Source organism: Canis lupus, chromosome 23, assembly GCF_011100685.1.
Source record: "Canis lupus familiaris isolate Mischka breed German Shepherd chromosome 23, alternate assembly UU_Cfam_GSD_1.0, whole genome shotgun sequence".
NCBI lineage: Eukaryota > Metazoa > Chordata > Mammalia > Carnivora > Canidae > Canis > Canis lupus.
Genome location: NC_049244.1, coordinates 47,532,201 through 47,554,003, shown reverse-complemented (window position 1 = coordinate 47,554,003; position 21,803 = coordinate 47,532,201). Strand labels below are relative to the sequence as shown.

The 21,803-nt window shown below is 39.4% G+C and overlaps 2 long non-coding RNA genes across 3 annotated transcripts in view; one reads left to right on the top strand and one right to left on the bottom strand.

Moving 5' to 3' along the window:
* The window catches only part of LOC111091997, a 35,047-nt gene extending 14,695 nt beyond the window's left edge, over positions 1 to 20,352 (bottom strand). The window contains exon 1 of one of the 2 annotated variants that reach the window (XR_005377224.1): positions 20,024 to 20,352. This is a non-coding gene — a long non-coding RNA (uncharacterized LOC111091997). The remainder of the gene's footprint in view (positions 1 to 20,023) is intronic. The other variant, XR_005377225.1, reaches the window with a different exon arrangement.
* Positions 12,726 to 18,634, top strand: LOC111091998. The gene is made up of 2 exons (XR_005377226.1): positions 12,726 to 12,859; positions 17,097 to 18,634. It is a non-coding gene; the product is annotated as an uncharacterized LOC111091998 (long non-coding RNA).
* Positions 20,353 to 21,803: the final 1,451 nt, after the last annotated feature.

Sequence of the window (21,803 nt, the reverse complement as noted above, 5' to 3'; positions counted from 1 at the left end):
CACACACAAAAAATAATTTCTAGAAGACGTATAAATGGCAAGAGCTAATTCCATAAAATGCACAGAAAAAAAAAAAAACAGGAGTCATTTTCATAACCTCGATAGGCAAAGCACTCTTAGATATGCCACCGAAAGCATAAGCCTAGGCAACAAAAGGAAGAATAAGTTGGAGGCCATCAAAATTAAAATTGTGTTTGAAATGACAGCGTCAGGAAAGTGAAAAGGCAATCTACAAAATAGAAAATGAATTGTATCTCCATTTTCTTAAAAAGGAAAAAAAAGTTTTAAAAGTAGAAGGAACTAGAAGCTGTGGCATATTACATATGGGATCTAAGAACATTTTTTTTTTAGTGTCAAGTCATGGCCTCACCTTCCTCATCGATCCTGCCACTTTCCCACTATTTACAGTGAGAGAGCAACAATGAAAGAGGAAAAAATCAAGAATAGTTGCTTTTCTAATCAACTTTAGTAGGGGAATTTTTCTCTAAATCTTGAGAAAAATTATAAGGGTTCTCACTCAGAATGTTACTTGGCCTGGAAGGAAAGCCTATGCATCTAGCCTATGTACTATACAAACCAAAAGGACTTACCTGGTGACTGTCAACGATTCTTTAAGATTTACAGCAAATATATGCGAAAACACGCATACTAACATGAGTCAAGTTTTACAAATCAGTACTCCTACCTATGAGTTCCTCCAAGAAAAATGTGGCAATTTATTTCTTTATTTCTTAGAGCTGCATTAGGCAGGTCCTAGGTAGTAGACAAGCTATACCTTGCAGAACAGGACCTCCAAATGGTAAGGAAGCAGTTTTTGGAATAATTTTTTTTTTTTTTTTTATCGAAGAAACAACTAATACACAATGTTACACTGGTTCCGGGTATACAACATGGTGATCCAGCAACTCCGTAGTGGTTCTGCTATGCAGCCACCGCCTGTCACCATACAACACTATGACAACACCGCCCGTTGGCTATGCTGTTCCTTTCGTTATAGTGACCTATTCAACTCCCAACCGGGAGCTTGTACCTCCTACGTTCCTTCACTCCTGTTTACCCATCCTCCCTCCCCTCTGGCAATCACCAGTTTGTTCTCTGTATTTATGGGTCTATTTATGGTCCAAGACAAAAATTAATATTTTAATAGATTACTCACCATGGAATACCTAGCATGTTGGCTTTTAAGCAGATTTCAAACTTAAATTAGCCTTTAAATTCTTTTACCAGAATTACTAATATTCCCTAAAGAACAATTCATTTGCTAACTTGTTCATTTTCATTACTTAATAGACTGTTGGGAATACTTTATCTTGGGCCACGTCTAGACGTACAGATGGTTTTGATAAGTTCATTTGAAAAAGAGGCTGAGTTCGGGGAAATGGCTAATTTTTTTTTTTTAACTGAACATTTTCTTTTAAAGAATTCCACAGAATCATCTTGACTGAATTATTCATCTTTCAACTGGTTATTTTGGCAATAGGTAGTTCAGAAGCTTCAGGCTCCATGGAGGGACTTCAATATTTAGCACAGAGTCATAGCAGCACCACCCCTCTCACCCCCTTACCCACGGTTTCATTTTCTACAGTTCTGGTTATCCATGGTCTTCTTTCTGAAATATTGTCAGAAGGTCAGTAGTAGCCTAACACTACGTTACACTGCCTATGTCACTCACCTCACTTCGTCTCATCATGTAGGCATTTTATCATCTCACATCATCAAAAGAATGAGCACAACACGATATTTTGAGAGAGAGACCACAGTCACATAACGTATTACAGCACAATTGTCCTATTTTATTAGTTATCATTGTTAATCCCCTCTTGTGCCTAATTTATAAATTAAACTTCATCTAGGTATGTGTGTAGAGGAAAAAAAAGTCTATCCACTGGGGGTGTGTGTCTTAGAACATATTTTCCTTGGATAAGGGGAGGTACAGTAGTTCACAGAGATGTGCCTTTTGGAGGGGACAGGGAAGGTGAGGGTGGTGTCAAGGAGGGTTGCTTTTAACGGCTGCCAGGTTAAATATTGCCAAATAATACATGTTCAGCATTTTCACAAGTAAAATCATATCCAAAATCTGGGTGACGTTTTATTCCTAAAGGAAATAGATGTTGATGAGGAGTTTGCCCAAGAATCACTTTTTGAGCTATAGACTGAAAAAGACCTTGAGATCAGGACAATACTAAAACTGGTGACCAAAGGTGCAGCTTTCTCACGTGGCAGCAAGTAATGTTTTATTTGCTGCACTCAAAGATAAGGGTCAGAAGGAGACAGGACTCACTGCACACGTCTTGGCAGATACAGAGCGGATTCTCTCTTGTTGACTCCGTCAGACATATTTCCTGGATTCTAGATTGAGGAATGGTGTGCGCGGCCCATTCATTATGATTCTAGGACTCAAGGTCAGGATGGCTCCTCTACTCATCCATTTATTCAACAAATGTGGGAATAAATATACGTTGTGCATCTACCGTATACAGTAGTTCTGAATTAGGTGAACAATATATATGATCCTTATGTGATTCTCAGAGGGGCCCAATGAAATTAATGTATCCAAAACCTCACCCTCTCCCAGATAGAAGAGCCAAAATGGAAGGAGTTCCTGAAGACTACGAGGATATTTATTTTCGTTATTTTTTAAAGACATTCTTTTATTTTATTTACAACATAGCTTATGTACTTAAAAAAGAATAGAAACAGCTTGACATCCAACAACCACATTTAAGAGACGTGAACACTTCATGTGTTTGCTCCAGATTTTTTTGTTAAAGAACTTAGGTATTACAGATCCAGCTATAACTCTAATTTAGTTCTTTCCCTTCCTAATTTCCGAGAAGTGTCCACTACTTGAAAATGCTTTACATCATTCCCATGCATGTCATGGTGGACAGTGCCTAAGTATTTTTATATAGTGATGTTGTTTTGTATGTTTAAACTTATGTAGATGTTATTATTGTATGAATTGGCAAGGGTTTTTTTTGTTTGTTTGGCATGTATCATACTATTATTTTGATACATGAACACTTGATTATTTTTAACAAATTATATTAATATGCATTTTAATACATGAATACTTATTTTTAACCAACAAATTATATCAATATGCATTTTTAAATTTCCAACTGCTTAGGCTCTTTTTTTTTTTTTTTTAGGATTTTATTTATTTGTGTGTGTGAGAGAGAGAGAGAGAGAGAGAGCATATATGTGGGGGGAGGAGCAGTGGGAGAGGGAGAAGCAGGTTTCCAGCTGAGTAAGGAGCCTAAAGCGGGCCTTGATCCCAGGACCCTGGGATCATAACCTGAGCAGAAGTCAGACGCTTAATGGACTGAGCCACCCAGGTGCCCCTTGCTATTGATTTCTAATTTTATCACTACTTAGCTCTAATTTTGTTGAGTTTCTTGATGGCCCATGTATTTTCAATTTTACAAATTATATTGGTCCTACCCTCTATATTGACACTAAATTTTGTTTGCTTGAGCAACTAAATTTTTTAAAATTATATTAAGTAAAATTATAAATCTTTATAATTACATATCTATAAATTTATAATTTTTTCTCAATGCATATTCATGCTTTTAAAGTCATTATCAAAATCATAACTTACTCTTATCATGTAATGCACTTTTTCATAATAATGCATTTAACTTGAGATCATTTTGGTTGATAATCATCTTTCTAGAACACTGTAATTAGTGTCTCTCTTAACAACAAGGAAAGCTGAATTTTATAATCTAAAACTGAGAATTTCTGTCTTTTACCTTGTGATTTCTCTATTTTTTTTTTTTTTTTACAGTTCTTTATGGTACATGTATTACTATCTTGGGGTGTGTGTATTCCTATCATATTCCTTTCCTAATCATTTTTCCTTTTTTCCTTGACTCTATTAATGTGTCCTTAATTCCATTTTTTAAGATTTTAAAAATATGCATACTTTAAAAATATGCATATTTGACAAGCTCTAAATTAATAATTCCACACATCTACTGAATAAGGACTTCTGATTGCTTTAATTCTGATCTCATTCTTTTCCCATTGCTTTTATTGACCACATACCATAATTACTTAGAGTCAATACTCTAAGCGAAAAGAAATGTGAAGTAGTTACACAAAGAGACAAATGGAGACAAAATCCTGATAGTGTTCTAGTAATTCCTGAGAGCCAATGGGATTCTGTTCTTTTGAGTCCACTAGACGAATAAACAGACAAATAGTTATCAATTCTGCTCCTTGATTTGTTTGAGTGAAATACATGTCACATGGAACCAAATGAGGTGCCTCTCACTTATAAACTAAAATAGGGTAAAAGGAAAACAAAAGAAATATAAAGAAGATGCCTATACAAAATTAATACTCTGATGCCATGCACAATTCCTGAAGATGTTCCAAAATTTAGCTCTAATGTTTCTTGGTGCTGGAGTAAAGAGGAAATCAGGATTATTTTAAATATGTATTAATGACTATAATATAAATACATATTATTGCTCGGGAAAAAAAAAACGCAGGTCTTCCAGTTACTAATACCTGGAAGAAAATTTTCTGTAGGTCATCATAAAGCAAGTGCCATGTGAAATGGTAAACTTTATAGTCAAAAACTTCTTTACAGATATCTCTGAGTTGTAACTTTGATTCTCTTTGTGTGATGTTAATGTGGTACATGTGTGAATGTGATCTGAGCCAAAATAAAGATTTAAAGAATACGTCCATTGTTCTCATAATAGAGTCTGCTATATTTGAACAGAAGACCTTCAAAGTTCTAACTATTAAAAACTTTAAAGGTATATTTATGAGGTTGAACAAACAGCATTGGAAGGGTGAGTTCTAACAATAAAAAGAAAATACTTCATCAGGACACACTCTTTAATAAAACAGTTTTTTTTTCCCCCAGAAACAACTTTCTGCTTATACTAATATGTAGACAAATGTGTGATTAGGGTTACCAGGAAGTTTTCATAGCATTCAAAAATGTAAGAATCCCTTTTAACATATTTGTCATCTCTCTCTCTACCTATCTATCATCAATCTGCATGGGGCAGAGAACTATATAGAGAAAAAATAGAGAAATAATTTTAACATTTAAACACAATGTTTAAACGCAGAAATAATTTCAGAGTTTAAACAAATAAAAATATTAGAATCTACGAGAAAAGGCTAAAACAATGCTAAGAGGTAAATTCATAGCCTTAAATGATACCAGTCTATATGAGGAAAGAATGAGATTTATTTAGTTATGACTTCAACATGATTAAAACTGTTTCCAGCCACAGAAAAGGAATGAAACTTTTTAGAGGCTTTACTAAAAACTAGTGGAACATTTATTTCAAATAACAAAAATAGTACTAAAAGTGGAAAAGGACAGACAAATCTCGAATACTAAATCAAAGATAGCAAATAATGAATTAAAAATGATAAAGCAAGTGCCATGTGATAATGTAACACATTACATAAAATCTGAGTGCAAAGATGATTTCATTTCTAAGAAATCTATTACTATAACACATACTAGATAAAATTAAAGATAAAATAATGAAAATTGGCAATATTCAATGTGTTTTGGAGACAACTGTTAAATATAGGATATGGAGATAGAGGGATCTCTGATGCATATATTCAGGGGAATACACATGTATTTGCATGTATGTAATTGTATATACAGAGAGAAATGCGCGTATCCATCAATTTCTCAAATGCACACAACTCCCAACAGAAAAGCAAGCTGCTCTCAATCTGAAATGGAAATTGTTCAGGTGCCCAAACAATTAATAACACCAGCATAGAGAATAAAAATTATCAAAGATTACCATGATGTCACTAGATCTAAATGGGTGATGTGAGCCCGGCAGTAAGAGCATTAGCACAGGAACAAATCCAATTTAACTCGCATTATGGGCTAAATAAATGTTTGTATCCCCCACTTCCAAATTCATATGCTGAAATCCCAATTCCCAATAATTTGGTGTCGGGAGGTGGGCCAGGAGGCTAGAACCCCATGATGGGACTTAGTGCCCTTGTCGGAAGCAGCCAGAGAACTAGCTCTTTCTTTCTTGGCCAAGTGCGGATATGGTGAAAAAAGCAACCTGGAAACCAGGAAGAAGGCCCTTACCCAGAGACTAATCTGCCAGTAGCTTGACATTGGACTTCCCGGCCTCCGTAACTGTGAGAAATACGTGTTGTTTAAGGCACCAAGTCTACGATAGTTTACTCTAGCAACCTGGGCAGAGTAAGATGATTTAGTTGAGAATCAAGTCAGAAATGAAGTGAAAGATTCTGACCACAGATTCCAGAGAACTCAAAGTTTTTTTCCATCAAAAACTTTTCTGTATCCCTTTTCCTAAGTAACTCAGACACTTATTGTTAACCCAACCCAGAGCAGTTGACAGAATTGTGGATGGATGGCCTGTCCACCAGCCCATCCTTACATTTGCCAAAATGTTTCCCTTCAGACCTGGAGAGGAAAAAAAATTATTAACTTTTTAAAAAAATAAGTTCTGAAGCCTGGAGGTCTTTTTTTCAGACACGGAAACCCGTTACATGGATCACTGCCATCATTAGGTTTTTATTTTCACTAATCAAGGACGAGATCTCCTATCATTTGTTCTAATAAAAGTTCTCTTCCATTTCTAAAATACATCTTCTGTTCATCAGGGAACAGATAAGAAACTGAATTATTTGCCAGATTTTTTGTTCTGACCCTAAAATATTGCACTGGTCAGAGTAATTAGCACTAACTGCCAAAACAAACAATTCAACATTTCAAGGACTTCAAGATTTATTTCTCTTTCGTGTCACAGTCACAGTCCAATATGAATCAGGTAGCCTTTCTCCTTACTAAGGCTATTATATTATTGTGTAAATTATCTATGTGGGATAGGATTATAAATTATAAAAAATATATAAACTACATAAAATATAAGTATAGTCATATGGCTTCCCCCCACCTGAAAGAGTGGTGGGATGAGATGATGAAGAGCTAATGGATGTTTCTTTGGTGAACACTAATGCAATCTCCTACACATCAACTCTTGGTTTAATAAGCTCTAAAATAAAAATAATAAGTTAATGATTCAATAAAACAAACTATAACTTTGAGTGCCTTCCCAGCTCACTATATATCAGACAAGCTGTCGTCTGTAGTCAGCATTGACTTACATGGGGTAAATGGCAGTATCTTCCTCTTATGAGCAGCCTTCTCAACAGTTACACATACTCAAGCTTCCATCAAATTTCTACCTTTAAGTAAGTTAAAAGCTAAAAAAATATTAAAACCTTTCTCTCCTTTCTCTTTTAAATTAAAAGCTAAAAAAATATTAAACCACTTAATTCTCTAGTTATCATCCCACCTACGGAGTGGGATATAATTAGCTAAGACATTTAGTCTTCTTATAAGCTAACTCTCAGCAACTAAGGGGAAGCCTTGCCTATTCTGTGAGTTATCAGTTGTGCATCCTTTAGACAGTATTTTTGTATCCACTTTAGAAACGAAGGCTTCTAAGACCAATCAATAACCCAGTTAGGATTATAGAACCAACACATGGAGATGTGTTGAGTCCAACTCATCTTTTTTTTAAAATTTATTTATTTATGAGAGACACAGAGAGAGAGAGAGAGAGAGAGAGAGAGAGAGAGAGAGAGAGAGAGAACTCCTCGTCTTCTACTGTCAACATTGCATAGTAGGGAAATGATCTCACTATGATCTTAAGGATGCCCTTACATTTTTCTCTTTTGCCTGGCTGCCCCTAGTGGTCTGGTGCCCCACCATCAGGGATAGCTATCTTCTCCGACTACTCATCAAAATTTTCCGTCCCATTCCTCTTGCAAAGAGCACTGATGCCAGCAAGACAACACACACACAAGTGCATGAACAAAAGCATAACAAAATCCGTCATCTTCAAGAGTAAATTTCGCTTTAACTAAGAAACAAGGACCTGACATTCTGACACAATAGAATTTGGCCTTAGACAATGCAATAATTTGAACGACCTACAAATCCCACTAGGTAAGCAACTATCCGTGCTGTCTCTTTAGGGGACATATCCTGAATATTAATGATTATCACATTCTCATTAAATAATTATATGGATTACCTAACCCCAACATTATGGTAATTTTTCTTAGGTCATATAATAAACAGTAGTACTGGCTAAACATTTTAAATATATTTCCTAAGAGAAAATTAAATTCATGAAACACAAAAATTACAGAGCTGCTATCAAATATTTAGATGTTTAATTCATGGTAAACTTAAATCAACTAACCTTGCGTATTTAGACTTTTCCAATGTAATTTAAAAACCTGGCTGGAGCCGTAAAAATAATTTTCCATGTTAAATTATGCTTTTATTATAACAGAAGCATCATGCAAAAGTTCATCAGAACTGTTATTTATATGAGGTGTAAAATTTTACCAAGTCTTATAATTATATTATAATGTGTTACTGATATTAATAGATGTTTTTATCACTGCCAAATTTTTTAATGTAATTCATATATTAAACTGATACCATTTTTATATAGTCTGACGGGCTGCAGGGTATCACGCAGCCCATGCAGTTTGCATTGCCACCATTAGATGGCAATAGTTGTTTCTCTATAATTCACAAAAGCATTTGTTTACTTTTAACACTTCCTTCTGTAGTGTGGAAAGGGCATGCGTCAATTCACTTCAAAAGTCATCCTGCTTTAATGGCAGCTTGCAAAAAGAGAAACAAAGGTGTTAAAGAATGGATTCAAAGTAAGATCGAACGGATTCGGGTTTTTAGAAGCCCCAAATCACTGAAAACATTCTGGTATACTTGGTTTTCTTCCCTTATGGAACGTAACATAAAAACAGTTAAATCAAACTTGTATGAACATAGATATTAAAATTTTTTTCCTAGATTCTTCTGTTTTCAAAATTCTGGTAATATCTGGTAAAATCAATCCCAATCTCTCCTATTTATTACTCTGTGTCTTTAGTGTTCCCTCTTCAGCACATATCCTGACACCTGGGTGACCCTGCTCCAACCTAAAGACAGTATGTAAGGACAATTCGAGTTTATAATTCAAGGCTTACTAGTTTTTTTTTTAAGATTATATTTATTTATTCATGAGAGAGAGAGAGAGAGAGAGAGAGGCAGAGACACAGGCAGAGGGAGAAGCAGGCTCCATGCAGGGAGACCGATGTGGGACTCGATTCCAGGACTCCAGGATCAGGCCCTGGGCTGAAGGCAGACACTCAACCCCTGAGCCACCCAGGCTGCCCAGCTTACTAGTTTTTAATTCTTCAATGGTTAATAGGAGTCTTTAACCAAATAGGTTATTCATTTTCTCAAACCAAAGCACGTGCATGGACACACACAGTTTCCTACTCCTTCTGTAATAGTAGCTGCAAATAAAAATGTCATAGTCTTCTACTATAGTTAGAAAAGCTTATTGAATTTCATTATGACTGTATCCCAAAACACATGTTTTCTCAAAAGATTTTATTGGTTTGAGAGAGAGAGAACACGAAAGGGGGGAGGCACAGAGGGAGAGGGAGAAGCAGGTTTCCCGCTGAGAAGGGAGCCCCACGTGGGGCTCGATCCCAGGACCCTGAGATCCTGACCTGAGCCAAAGGCAGATGCTTCCCCCACTGAGCCACCAAGCACTCCAAAACACATTTATTATATTCGATATGGAACCGTATTGCTAATGTTACTAATTAGTATTAATAACATAAGATCTTTATTATGTAAGAAAAGTTTATGATCTCAGACTTGGGCAGAAACTTGAGCTCCTATTCTGGAGGGTAGAGACCACGTCTGCCTTATTCACCATTATACTGTGGTCAGCGCGGTGCCCGGCACATAGTAGGCCCTAATAAATGTTGGTGGACAAGCTAAAGGGGAATTGGTCAGGCTCAGTTTCCAGAACAGTGTACAATTTACTGAATATAGTCATTGAACTCAAATGGAAGTAGATTTGAAACCTAGCTCGAGACCAGCCATATTAAGCAATAAATTGACATAAATTGATTTTTACCATTCTAACATTTATTCGTATTAGCATTCGTGGAACTTCTATTTCCTCATAGGAAAGACTGAAAGAAATAATGTGTGTAGAGCCCCGGATATAATAGGTATTCAAATGGTGACTAGTGTTATTTCTTACAGACAATTACCATAATTGATTATCCTGAATCCTTATAAAAAGAATTTATGTAGACCACTATTTTTTTTTCCTTGAAAAGCAGCAAACTAGGACCCTTCGGCATTACTTTATCCCCAACATAAATTCACGGTGCCCCTTAGTTCTGATTCTTACAAATCCAAGTCTAAAGTCCAGTTTTGCCACCACAGAGAAACCAAACTGAAGGAGGAAAGCCTTGAGGATGACAACACCTGGATACGCGAGCATTTAGAGATTCTATGTCAGTGCAAGTCAAATCAGCCTCTGCACCCCTGACTCTCATAATAGCCCATAAGTAGCCAGCATGGCAGGCTGAGCCCTCAAATGGCACCAACACTCCCACTACGTGGGGCACAGCTCTGTGTAATCCTGACCCTTGGAGTGTGGGCAGGACCCATGAATGTGAAGAGTGGTCGCTCCCCTGTTTAGATTAAGTTATACAAGACTGTGTTGTGACAGACGGGCGAGAGCTATTCCAAGCAGCAGCAGATTGCACTCCTGCTGGCCCTGAAGAAACAAACTGCCATCTTGTGGAAGGCAGCACATGGCAGGGAAAGGTCTGCAGTCTGTGGGAGCTGAGGGCCCTGGTCCTACGGTCCCAAGGAGCTGGGTTCTGCAGCAACCAGTGAGCTTCGAGGACAATCCCCCCAAGCCTCGGAGGAGCCCCCAGCTCTAGCAGACACCTGGCTTTCGACCTACTGATAATCTGAGCACAAGTCCTTACTAGGCCATACCTGGCTTCCTGCCGAACAGAACTGAGTGGGTTTAACCCCTGAAGTTGTGGGGATTTGTTAAGCAGGAACAGTAAACTAGCGCAGATCTCTAAAGAAATGTCTAGGTTATTGAAACATCTAGAAATTCAGTAATGGTAGGAGATACGGGAGGGGACTAGCAAGTCTGACCTGGGACAAAGGAAAGATCATTAACAGGAGTCAAAAAAACAATGTTCAGCTAAACACAAAAACATGAAACAACAACAAAAACCCTATAGTTAAACTTGATCTGTTGGCCTCTGGTGCTGGTGACTAGCTAGTTAGGCCGTAGCATCTTCTCTACCCGCTGACAGGGTAGGGATGCAGCCTACAAGCCACCCAACTCACGGAGTTCATTCCAAAGCTGTACTTTGCAAACTGAACATTCTGCTAGAATTTGGCTTTGATATAAATCAGTGCTCTGGGAAGAAATTATGGTGATCAGTGAAGTCTGGTATTTTGGTCTATTTGATAATTAGTCATAGTTCCCATTGTAAAAGAATAAATTCAAATTCTCTGGAAGCCAAGTCTTCTCCGGGCTGGTATTACCAAAGGATTTCATTCACTTGTAATTTTCAATGAAGTAGCACTGGGATTTCATCAACAAAGTGCGTATTTTCTTGTCCAGAGGAGGCACCTCCCAATACTCCCATAAGATGTTCGGCAAACTGTGAAATATAATTTTGCCACACAGGTTTTTAATCAGATGATAATTAGCCTGAGGACCAAACACTTCCATAAGGCAACTGTATTGATCTTCTTGTTCTTTAAGATTTTATTATTGGTTTTGTTTTTGTTTTTTATTATTTATTTAGAGAGAGGGAGAATTGTAAGCAGACTCCAAGCTGGGCACAGAGCCCCACACAGACCCTGAGATTATGACCTTAACCAAATCAAGAGCTGGATACTTAACTGACTGAGCCACCCAGGCACCCCTGATTTTCTTGGTTCTGGTATTTCGGGTGGTTTGGGCATTACCTTCCAAATATTCCTGAGAAGCCAATGTTTTGAAAGTAAATGTATAAGATAAAGACACGGTAGTGTCTTCTGGTAATTTATTAAAACTTTCTGTCCTCTTGGTGATTACCTTTGGGGCTTCAAGTACGTAAGTTTGTTTGAAATACACGAGCTGAAAATTGAGCAGCAAGGTTGGAAATCTCAATCGAAGCTAACATTTACTCAAGTCTTTTCCATGTGTCAGGTACGATACGAAGCCTTGCACCTGGATCATTTTCTTTAATCCTCAAAACAACTTTATGACTTTAGCCATTAAGCAGAAGAGGAAACCAAGGCATAGAAAGATTAAATAACTTGCCCGAATTTGTAAAGCTAGGAAACCATGGAGCCAGGAGTCAAACCCAAGAAAACATACGCCAGCTACATAACACACCATACTTGCTAGATAGGATATTGTCTAAACGGGGGATACATAACATATAATCAATAATTAAGAGTGTTATCTATGGTCTAATGACGAAATATATCTAATTTTTAATTAGCCAGGTTTATAAAATTGAAAGAACACATTCCTGTAGCTGGGACTAGTAGGTTGTATTCCAGCTCCAGATTCCCCCAAAGTCACTTGCTTCTTCCCTCAGCTATCATGCATATTTCTACATGAATCTTCTGTGCATACACAAATATGTGTTATATATATTCTTTTACACCAATTGGGCATTTACACACTGTTCTGAATCTTAAGTTTTTTTCACTTAACAACGTGCCTTGAAGATTGCTCTGTATCAGCACCATAGATCAAGGTTTATCTGCCTCTGCTTGGACACTTATTAACTTATCACCATGAGAACCAGTAGAATTCTTTGAAGGAGCAGTTCCTCCTTTTTCAAGGCTGCCAAAGAAAACAGGAGAGGGGAAAAAAATCTTTTTTCTCCCTTTCCCACAGTATGGTTTTATAATTTTCATTTTACAGAGAGGAAAAAGAGGACAGACAAGTCACGAGACGAGGTAGGAGTCTGCTCTTTCTTATGTTAAAATTATCTCTGAGGGTAGCATGACAATTTTTAGTTTCAAGGAAGACTTCCATTTGTTTTATGAACGTTTTCCATTCTTATACTTCCATTTGTGGCATTAAAAAGGCACATTCCAATTAGTCACCAGAAGAGTAAATAAAAAAATATTCTCTTTATCCCATCTGCAACAAATCCAAAATTGGAACACCATGCTCAGCACAAATCTTCTGGAAATCTTACACACATTGTATTATTTTCTATCCAATAACTGTGTGCATGTGTGCAATGACATATCCAATAATTTGAATAGGGCCTTGAGGGGACTTTTTTTTTTTTTTAACCTTTTTTCCTGTTTCACTGGCTCTTGTTCATTGTGACCTTATCCCTCACGTGTTTTGTAACTTTGAATTTGGACTCACGTTGAATGACTACGCTATGTAGGTGGAATTCAGTGAGATCCCTGATAACTGGGCATCTCTCCAGGGAATATTTGCTTTTACTACCAACCTGGAACCACGTAACAGTTACTTGCCTAGGTTGGAGTTCCCTATAGACCATGTAGGCCAGTGAAAAATGAACCCCAACCCCCCAATTACTTCTACCTAGAACTCACAGTAAGACTGATAAGTTATTGTTTCTCTTTGCTGATAAGCACATTTTACAAATCTGGCATTCTCTGGGCATGTAGCCTTTCTTGGCTCTCGGATTTATGTGGAGTTTCAACTCAAAATCTCTCTTCTGAGTGCTCTAAGAGCTGATTTCCTGTCCTATATGTAGCTGCAAAAAGCTAAGGCTTTGGGGCACATAGGGATCAGAACTTAACAGGGATGATTTCAGGTGTTTGGATCTTTCATTTTGTTTCTTAGTCCCTAGATTTGTTCTTCTCCATTTTATAAGCCGAGCTTTGCATTTAAAAAGAAGCATATTACATTTTATAAAACATATGTAAGGGATTTTGGGCTGCAAAAAAATTTAAAGTAATGCAGTTATATGTCTAGAAACAGAAGATTCAGAAAGTCTCCAGTCTACTTTTTGCGTGAATCTGTTGAATCCTGGGTATCAGATGAACCTCTGAGAGTATGTTACTGTGCCCCTTGAAAGAAAGTGATCATAAACATTGTGCACCAGACGAGGGAAGGGTGGGAATATGAGGGAGGTCAAGAATTGAAGAGGAGTTTTGTGTATAGTCTTGAGGAAGGTTTGGGATTTGAAGTCATAAGGTTACCCCAAGTTTGCATTATGGCCTCACCACAGCCTTCAGGCCTTGAACAAGCCATTCAACAACCTTCGAGTGGGGAGAATAGGTCTTAGCCCACAAAGTTATTTTAGAAACTCAATGGAATAACTTATGAAAAAATTATCTGAATACTCACTTACATGAACTGAATTTCAGTAGTTGTCCATGTGTGAGCACTAGGTGATGACTTAGAGGATTTCAGGGCTAATCAAGGGGAAAAATATGACCACAAGGTGGCAGTGATATATAACCAGCTTTACTGGGTGGTGTGTGAGAGATTGCATGAGAGATGAGAGGGAAAGCCTTTCCTGGAAGAGGACTGTCCAGAGACAACAGGGTGGGGTCATCACCCCAAGGGAAGGAGGCAAGGAAATCCCTGGGGAGAAGGGGAATCGAACAGAGGGCTCACAGGTCTGGGTGATGCCGCTCAGCCTCCAAGTGGGGAACCTCTTGGTCAGAAATTTGCAAGGGGCAGCAGGGGTTGGCAGCTTTCTACAACCCCACAGTTTGTCTATCTATGGCTGGAAGATGATGTGCGCAGTTTCAGGGAGTACACAACGCAGGCAGTCGCTAAATAGCTAAAAATACGTCCACTTGGGCTGAAATTGAAAACCACTGGACATGTAAACATTGGAGTTTGACACTGCCAGGATTTGAGCTAATGGTCCTAGCTTGCCATGAAGAAGACACAGTGTCAGGGCCAATATACAGGGACCATCTTCAACTTATTTATCTAACACACGTGGACGGACCTACGCACACACGGCCAAGATGCAAGTTGTCATCCTAACATCCCCTACTGGTGATTTTTCATTTGTTACGCAGATTTGTTCTCCTCCCTTCTCTGCCCTCTTGTGTCCACCAGGAAGATGACTACACACTCCCCCTAGGCCTCCGGGTCCTCGAGTTCTGTTTGGCACTATCAGGAGATTATGCTGGAAAAACAGGAAGACTGGGATATTATTCTTTTTGTTCCTCTTTGCCCCACTGCTTTTGGCAGTAGCTGCTTTGTACTGTTAGAGCTCTTGTCCCTGCAGTGCCTTCAGGACAACTCCACCCCCCATCCTTCTCTCGTGACCTAGCAGTGGTTCTGGTATCCTGTTTTTGCTAATCCCGGACTGCATCATCCTCATTCACGGATTCCCTAAAATCAGCACATGGTCCCTCACTGAACTCTCCTCTGTTAAACCTTGGAGTGAGCCATCTCAAAGCTAGAATTCCTTCTCAAATCCGCTTAAATAATGTGTCTGCTGACAAAGGGCAAGCTTCTTACTCTTTAAGCACTATAAGCTGTATATACAGTTTAAGATTTTTTAAAAATTTTTAATTAGATAGTATGTTCACATGGCTCAGAAAAATGAATAACTATAAAAGTAAAAAAAAAAAAAAAAAAAAAAAAAAGCTCCTTGCCTTCCAACATTGTCCCTCATCTAGCCAGAAAGAACCTCCTTCCCTTCCACATATACATGTCTATTCTTGGATTCTATGGATCTTTCCAGAGTCATGCATATTCAAGAAGATGAACATTTAGATTTTTATTTTCACTTACTTTACACAAAAGGTATATTAAATATACTGTTCAGACATATTTTTCCCCCCACTGTATAGTTCCTACAAATATTTTTTAACAGATACATAGCACTCCACTATAAAAATTAGGCCTAATTTGTAGCCACTCCTTATTGGATTTTGAGTTGATTCTAACCGTTTGCTCTTATGTAAAAAATGTTTCAGTGAATAAATTTGAACCTACAGCATTTAGCATATGTGCAAGCATATATGCAGAATATATTTACAAAGTAAAGTTGCTGGGTCAAAGGTTATATGCATTTACAATTTTGGATAAATATCGTCAGATTCCTTCATAAATGTCATACTAACTCACACCCCCCAGCAGTGAAGAGTGCTTGCTTCCCTACACCCCGCCAAGGTAGGGTGTCCTAATGCTTTCTCCTATAGATCTCTCTGGCACCGTCTCCAACTCCCGACAGTGGGGCAGGAAGTTTGCACAGGATTGAAGAGAGCAAAAGAAAAACACCCAAGGTGAAAAAGCAAAATTAGCTTTAACAGGCTTACTTGAAATACTAGATGAAGAGAAGGGGTTATAAACCACTCTTTGGAATGATCCCCACTACAGTGTCTCACTGATTTTCTGCTTAATAACCTCATGTTTATTCCCCTAAAATGTCTCATTTTCATACCCACCAAAGAGCAACAATCAGTGAGGCAGAATTTTTTTCAAAGGGCCTTTTTCTTTTCTGACGAGTGGCCCCAAACTCCAAGGAACCTAAACAAAATCATTAGTCCTTGGGGAAACATGCATCAATTCCTTTCCTTGCTTATCTCTCCAGAATATTGGTCACAAAAGCTTCATTTCCCTAGCTCAGAGCTGAAATATCTGGCTGGTAGTACTGGTGGTCCCAGGAGAACTGTTGCAAGGCAAGGACAGGGAAAGAACAATCCTTTCCCTCTTCTAATGTGTTCACTAGTTAACCTTCTGGATGTGATTAAAAGGTTACTGAAACATACTAAATTTGTCCCTATCCTGATTTTTTTTTCTTTTTTTGGCTGGCCAGCATGAATATTGCAAACTATCAAAAAATATTTTAGCTAATAGAAGGCAGAGTGTGCTGGTAAAGGTTGAAAACCTACTCTCCAGAAAAAAAAAAAAAAAAAAAAAAAAAAAGGACCCACATTTTAGTATATGTCAGTTTCTGTGGTATAAATATTCCCTCGATGATCAGCTTTAAAGCTACCAATGTGACGTCACTAAATGCAGGACTGGGAAGAGATCTACAGCAGGACCCCATGACAGAAATGTCATCGTGCAGACTTAATAGACGTACGTAACTTCAAGGGCTTAAATAATAACAAATTATAGTAAAATAATTAAGGACTTCTAACGTTCTAAGTATCTCCTATCTTTGTTTCTAATATAATTTATTCAGTTCTATTTCTATTATTTAATTTTTAAGTGTGTGTGTTTAATTGCCAGCTTGTGAAATTCTTGAGCACTTACCGGGTGGCTCTCCTAAGCCAGTAGAAGCTGCTGAAAGGGGAACAGCGCAGGAGAGACACCCAGAAGCAAACTACTGGAAGAAGATTCATTTATTCGTGGACTTCCCAATAATTATAATCGTCACCATAACACTGGGAAAGACAGTTGCCTCTCCAAATCCAATTTTCCTTTTTCTTTCTTAACTACAGAATTTTGATTTTAAGCTTGACAATGCTTAAAATCCGGTCAAAACACACGTTACAGCTTACCTTAAAGAAAAGGGAAGGCATGTAACTCTGCTCAGGACAATGTTATTTGGGCAAAAGCTGTTCACCGGGACTCGGAAAAGTCTCATTAAAACAGCAAGGATTCAGCTGGCCTTGACCATTTTGCATATTCCTTTTTCCTTCTCTACCTGTGATCGGTAAGATAGGGCAGCCATCGGGAGCATGAGGTGTTCTGAGGATATAAGCTTCTGCTAAGCACAGCAAAGCAGGAAATAAAAGTATTCTAAAGATATTAATACAAAAAAAGTCAACATGCCAGGCCTGAACAGCCTATCTCTGGATTCCATCATACACGAGAGAAAAGTTCATGTATTTTTAAGCCACTTATTTTTAGGTCTTTGTATCTGGCAAATGGCACTCCTAACTGGTAGTGTAGTTCGGATTTATGGAGTGTGTGGTAGGTTCTAGATACAGGTCACCCCAGAAAGGTAACACCTTTCTGTGCAGGTTAGACATACCTAGTTTGTGATTTTTATAGCCTCATTTGTCGTTGGAAGAATTGATTAAATTGATAGATGTTCATACCCCTCCTTTCAGCAGAAAATAGTTATTCTGAGATTGGGTCATCCCTTCACGCTACAGAGGGTACTAACTCTACTTCTGCTCAAAGTAGTATTAACAATTATAATTAACAGTGTTGCATTTGAATTTTAAACGCTAACTACTCAATTCACTGTTTGCAGTACAGTAAATATCAAGTCACAACGACAAGAAGTAAATACAGAAAGCACCATTTTGATGTTTGAAAGCTGCTTACAAAGATTGAACTGAGGTTACGCTGTTCCATTTTTCCAGACAGCTTCAAAAACTTCTAAAAAATTATGTTATTAAATTAGACATAATATTCTGACATGGAGTCCTTGGGAACGCAGACACAAGAAACTTACATTTCTAGTTCTAGCTCCTTCCAAGGAGTCTATGACAGCACCTCAAAATATAACAACTCCTTTAAATTGGCTCCTAGGAGGAACATTTGATTATCAGAAGAATGAAGCCTTTGGCACGCTTGTCAATCATATCTATTGTTGTATCCTGTGAAGAAGGGTAATCAATTCTGAATAGTATCTCTTAAGGAGAAAGCTTTTATTATAATAAGGCTTTTCTGTAAATGTAACTTGTAAAAAAGAAATCTCGCTTTTTCTTTTCTGAAGTCTTAAGAGGGCTCTTCTGGGATTGTTCAAGCTATAGCCCATCTTTTATTTTTTATTTCTAAAATTAAAGTTGAAGGGTTTTGGCTTTTGTTTGGTATTTCAAGTCTTCAGGATGAAACCATTGATAGTTTTCTGTGCCTAAAGCCATCACCAAATTATTCTCAACGTCTTCAGCTTCACTCAGCACCATGTCTGTCTTAGAGCAGGGATGAAAGGATCCTGAACAGAGTAGAATTTCTGCAAGAGATGTAGGGATGTGTTCTAAGACACTTTTTTTTTTTTTTTGGACTACCATGACTTTTTTTTTTTTTTTTTTTTGAAGATAATCTCTACTAAGTTACCTCTATTCCTCAGTGTATTATAATTAAAGAGAAAAAAATCTGGGAGTTCATGGCACATTTTTCTCCTTTATATTCCACTCCCCTCACTGAATTGTGAGAATTATCAGGAAGTAAATACCCACATACATATCCAAGGATTTAGGTAATAGGTTGTACTGTTGATGATAAAAATCGACAAGTTCTAGGTGTGTATGCGCTAACTACTTTTCTTACATAAACTGGTATATACGACAATGGGATGTTATTCAGCCACAGAAAAGAATGAGATCTTGCCATTTGCAAGCACATGGACGGAGCTAGAGTATAATGCTAAGCAAAATAAGTCAGAGAAAGACAAATATCGTAGGATTTCACACTTCTGTGGAATTTAAATAAAAAAAAAATGAACAAAATAAAAAGAGAGAAACACCCAAACACAGACTGTAAACTGTAAAGAACAAACCCATGGCTCCCAGAGGGGAGCTGGGCAGACGAGGTGACATCGGTGAAGGGGATTCAGAGCACACTCCTCATGCTGAGCCCCGAGAAACGTAGAGAACTGCTGAATCACTACATTGGCCATCTGAAGCCGAGTAGAGACACTACTAACTATATTGAGCTAGAAAAAAAATACAAATAAAAATAAATAAGTAAATAAAGTGCACAGTTATGTTTCTGGGCCCCTTCACAAGCAGAAGGTCTGGAGGGTTCGAGAGAGCTCCTGGGTCTAAGGCTGTGCCTTTTGCGTTTCCCTGGGTCTTCCACAAAATGCCTCGTCCTAGGCCCAAACTAGAAAGTCACTGACTGGGAAGGTACGAGGAGTCTTGACTCGCTGACACACAGGATTTCCCTCAGAGCTCACGACACGCCCGAGGCGGTCACGGTCCGTGGCCTCCTTTCACAGCTGAGGGAACGAGCACCCCGCCTCGGCCACCAGATGGCAAAGCCCAACCGCCATCAGCGTGTGGCCCCCAGGTCTCTGACCTTTGACCTCGGAGCTTCCGTGTGGACGGGAGCAGGCGTGCAACGTGTGCGTGCGGAGCTCACAGTGGAGCTCTGGGCCTGCAAGGCCCACACAGCCCTTTGGAAGCACTCGGACTCCAAGACGTCCCTGGCACGGGGACCGCGGGCCTCAGCTCCTCAGCCTCCACCCCAGAGCCACTCACCTGGATCTGAGGGCTCCTCACCTGCAAGGGAGCAGCACCTGGAGGCACTAGCTGTTTTGACCGCAGGGAAAGGAAGAAAGGGCGTGAAGAACGGAACAGTTTGGAGCAGTGACCAGCGTCTGCCAAGGGAGGCCTGTGAGGGGCCGGGAGATGGCCCCGGGCAAGGCGCGAGCCTGAAGAGAAAGCCGGAAGGCCTCCGTGGGTTCTGGCTCACCTCGCAAACGGCCTGAGGCCCTTGGGGCTGAGACACAGCCACGGCCCCCCCGGGGCACATCTGGCTTTGCAGCTGGATTACTAACAGCCGCCCTGGGCCTTGAGGCGAAGTTTTAAGATCATTAAAATGTAATAGTGACCCCACCCGTAACGAACACAGCACAACGCCAGAGATCCCGTTCGGAAGTGGATTCAAACCCTTTCGGGTCTTGCTTGTGAACCTGCCTCCCCAAATGCAGAAAATCATGCTCCTAACACAGGCTGGCGGGTGTTTGGAGACGCTCGAAGCTGCACAACAGGAAGACCGTGAAGCAAGCCAGCGGCACATTTTCTGCAGAGGAAAGTTACTCCCGGCCCCAAGGCTGCTGCAGGCCGACAGCCTTGGCCACAGGCCTCTCCTGGCGGGGCCACAGCCTAGTGGCTTCATGGATGCTGCGTTGCTCTTCTATGGCCTCTCCAACCCCTTACCACAAACACGGTGGTATAAATAAATAAATAATAAATAAATAAATAAATAAATAAATAAATAAATAAATAAATAAATAACCAAGTTACCAGCAGTCTTGTCGGTTGGAAGCCTGACACAGACTTTCCTCAGGCCTCACTGAGCTACGACCAAGATGTTGGCAGGGCTGCTCTCTGCAGTGGAAGCTGTAGATGGAAAGCCATCTCCTTACCTGTTCCAGCTTCTAGAAGTACCCCTCTACCTTGGCTCACGGCCCCTGCTCCCACCAGCTTCTAAGATGGTCACACTGCATCTCTCCAACCTTTCTTCAGTCCTCACATGTCCGACTACGGTCGAGAAGTGTTCTTAGCTTTTAACGACACGTGATTAGATTGGGCCCACCTGGATCATCTCCCCCCAGAGCCAGGCAGTGCCCATCACACCTGCGAAAGTCTCTTTTCACCACGGAAGGGGACATAACGCACAGGCTCCACAGATTAGGACATTGGCATCTTTGAGGGCTGTTATTCTAATCACAGGTGGCCAAGGTGGAAATATTTTGACTAGCACTGCAATGGTCACTCCCCATGGGGCAGACAGGAAGGTCACTGCTGAGAGAGCCTGGCGGGGCCTCATCTCCGAGTGACTCCAAGATGAATCTTCTCATAGCAACCTTAGTGATAGCAAGTTCAAAAACAATCAACACTTGCCAGTGGACTCTAGCTGTGAGCAAATGTCACAGCCCTGGGAGAAATAAGATTGGACGAACTGGATTTGCTGCTTCAACGTGCAAATTTTTCGACATACGTCTGAAACGGTCCTGAGTTGAGGGGAGGGGTACATTCACGCAAGCCATCGCATCCATTCCAGGGCCACCCCAGGACGAGACCGAGCCGTCCCCTTTGCTGCCCAGTGCTGTGGTCCCCACCACAAAGGTTCTGGCCGGTGAATGGTGTCTGAGCCCAGCAGGGGATGGGAACTCACTGCTCATTTGAATTCTGCACGGTTGTAATTGTTTGAAGGCTCTTCCCACCACTGTGCTGAAATAAGCCCATCTGTCATGCTCACATATGGCTCTAAGTTCTCCTTTTGGGAACCACACAAGCAAAAATTTAATTCAGC